The sequence below is a fragment of the Pseudophryne corroboree genome, unplaced genomic scaffold (assembly GCF_028390025.1).
Source record: "Pseudophryne corroboree isolate aPseCor3 unplaced genomic scaffold, aPseCor3.hap2 scaffold_2900, whole genome shotgun sequence".
Classification (NCBI taxonomy): Eukaryota; Metazoa; Chordata; class Amphibia; order Anura; family Myobatrachidae; genus Pseudophryne; species Pseudophryne corroboree.
In genome coordinates, this window is record NW_026969566.1 from 32949 (window position 1) to 35407 (window position 2459).

General features: G+C 49.6%; 4 non-coding genes across 4 annotated transcripts; all 4 read left to right on the forward strand.

The window, feature by feature from the left end:
• Window positions 1-358: 358 nt before the first annotated feature.
• On the forward strand, window positions 359-522 carry LOC135014848 (U1 spliceosomal RNA). The gene has a single exon (XR_010213214.1). It is a non-coding gene; the product is annotated as a U1 spliceosomal RNA (small nuclear RNA).
• Window positions 523-674: 152 nt separating this feature from the next.
• Window positions 675-837, forward strand: LOC135014851 (U1 spliceosomal RNA). The gene has a single exon (XR_010213217.1). It is a non-coding gene; the product is annotated as a U1 spliceosomal RNA (small nuclear RNA).
• Window positions 838-1512: 675 nt separating this feature from the next.
• Window positions 1513-1676, forward strand: LOC135014849 (U1 spliceosomal RNA). The gene has a single exon (XR_010213215.1). It is a non-coding gene; the product is annotated as a U1 spliceosomal RNA (small nuclear RNA).
• A 152-nt stretch (window positions 1677-1828) lies between these two features.
• Window positions 1829-1991, forward strand: LOC135014850 (U1 spliceosomal RNA). Its single transcript, XR_010213216.1, has one exon. It is a non-coding gene; the product is annotated as a U1 spliceosomal RNA (small nuclear RNA).
• Window positions 1992-2459: the final 468 nt, after the last annotated feature.

A 2459-nucleotide genomic window follows, 5' to 3' on the forward strand; every position in this document is an offset into this window, starting at 1 on the left:
GGGTCATCCAAGCGCCGCAAAAGGCCGCCATGCCCTGCACGCCCCTTTTCTCTTTTCATATGCAGACGAGGGTTGAAGCCAAATTTGACCCACTGCTTGGATGACATCACCATATGCAAATCCATCTGCTGCAGGCCTTCCCCCAGGAATGCTTGCACTAGTTGTTGCATTTGGTTTGTTGTTTGGGGGTGCTTCAGTATTAGGCAGCCTTCTGCCCTCCCATGTTCATCTGAAAATATGTGTTCTCCCTGCAGTTGTTGTCCCCAGATGAGAGTTCCCTTGTGCTGCCTCAGTTGAATCTTCTTTACTTGACAGAGATGTGCCTGAGCAGCGGCCCTCCCCAGCCCTATCCCAAATCATACTTATTTTGCATAGGAGATACCATGGTCATGAAGATCGTTCTCCCAGGGTGAGGTTCATTCATTGCATTCTGGGTATGCTGACCCCTGTGATTTCCCCAAATGTGGGAAACTTGACTGCATTATTTGTGGTAGTGGGGGACTGTGTTTGTGCTTTCCTCTGGTCAGCTCTGGTAAAAGTCAGATTTCTTTATCTCAGATCTTCCTCTAGCCTTGTTCTTCTTTCGAGAGTTCCCTTGTGCTGCCTCAGTTGGATCTCCTTTACTTGACAGGGGGGTGCCCAAGCAGCGACCCTCCCCAGCTCTAGCCCAACTCCTACTTACCTGCCAGGTGAGATACTATGATCATGAAGGTGCTTCTCCCAGGGCAAGGCTCACCCATTGCACTCTGGGTGTGCTGCCCCTGTGATTTCCCCAAATATGGGAAACTTGACTGCATAATTTGTGTTTCCACTGGTCGGCTTTTATATAATTCAGATCTCTTTGTCTCAGGTCTCTCTCCAGCCTAGTTTGCAGTCTGTTTCCACTTCTTCTTTTTTTGAGCCCCTCCCTTCTATACCCTTGTGCACTATCCTGACTTCTCCTCCTGTCTGCTTACTTTGTGCCTTCCAATGCACAATGCAAACTACAGGTAGTGCTGCAGGGCCCACAAACTTTTACTTGCATTACAGAGCAGCTCTGGAGCTGTTACAGTGCCAAGCTGCTGCAAGAAATCAGCTTGAATGCTTCAGGGGCTGGGGCATTGCCAACATGAGCCCCACACCGAAGGAGGGTGGGGGTGTTTAATGCGAACTAAGGGTCATCCAAGCGCCGCAAAAGGCCGCCATTCCCTGCATACCCCTTTTCTCTTTTCATATGCAGATGAGGGTTCCAGCCAACTTTGGCCCACTGCTTGGATGACATCACTGTATGCAAATCCGTCTTCTGCTGACCTTCCCCCAGGAATGCTTGTACTAGTTGTTGCATTTGGTTTGTTGTTTGGGGGTGCTTCAGTATTAGGCAGCCTTCTGCCCTCCCATGTTCATCTGAAAATATGTGTTCTCCCTGCAGTTGTTGTCCCCAGATGAGAGTTCCCTTGTGCTGCCTCAGTTGAATCTCCTTTACTTGACAGAGATGTGCCTGAGCAGCGGCCCTCCCCAGCCCTATCCCAAATCATACTTATTTTGCATAGGAGATATCATGGTAATGAAGACTGTTATCCCAGGGTGAGGTTCATTCATTGCATTTTGGGTATGCTGACCCCTGTGATTTCCCCAAATGTGGGAAACTCGACTTCATTATTTGTGGTAGTGGGGGACTGTGTTTGTGCTTTCCTCTGGTCAGCTCTGGTAAAAGTCAGATTTATTTGTCTCAGATCTTCCTCTAGCCTTGTTCTTCTTTCGAGAGTTCCCTTGTGCTGACTCACTTGGATCTCCTTCACTTGACAGGGAAGTGCCCGAGCAGTGACCCTACCCAGCTCTAGCCCAACTCCTACTTACCTGCCAGGTGAGATACTATGATCATGAAGGTGCTTCTCCCAGGGCAAGGCTCACCCATTGCACTCTGGGTGTGCTGCTCTTGCGATTTCCCCAAATGTGGGAAACTTGACTGCATAATTTGTGTTTCCCCTGGTCGGCTCTCGTATAATTCAGATCTCTTTGTCTCAGGTCTCTCTCCAGCCTAGTTTGCTGTCTGTTTCCACTTCTCTTTTCTTGAGCCGCTCCCTTCTATGCCCTTGCGCACTATTATGACCTCTCCTGTCTGCTTACTTTGTGCCTTCCAACGTCAATGCAAACTACAGGTAGTGCTGCAGGGCCCTCACCCTTTTACATGCTTTACAGAGCAGCTCTGGAGCTGTTACAGTGCCCAGCTGCTGCAAGAAATCAGCTTGAATGCTTCAGGGGCTGGGGCATAGCCAACATGAGCCCCACACCGAAGGAGGGTGGAGGTGTTTAATGTGAATTAGGGGTCATCCAAGCGCCGCAAAAGGCCGCCATGCCCAGCACATACCTTTTTTCTTTTCATATGCAGACGAGGGTTGAAGCCAACTTTGACCCACTGCTTGGATGACATCACCATATGCAAATCCATCTGCTGCAGGCCTTCCCCCAGGAATGCTTGC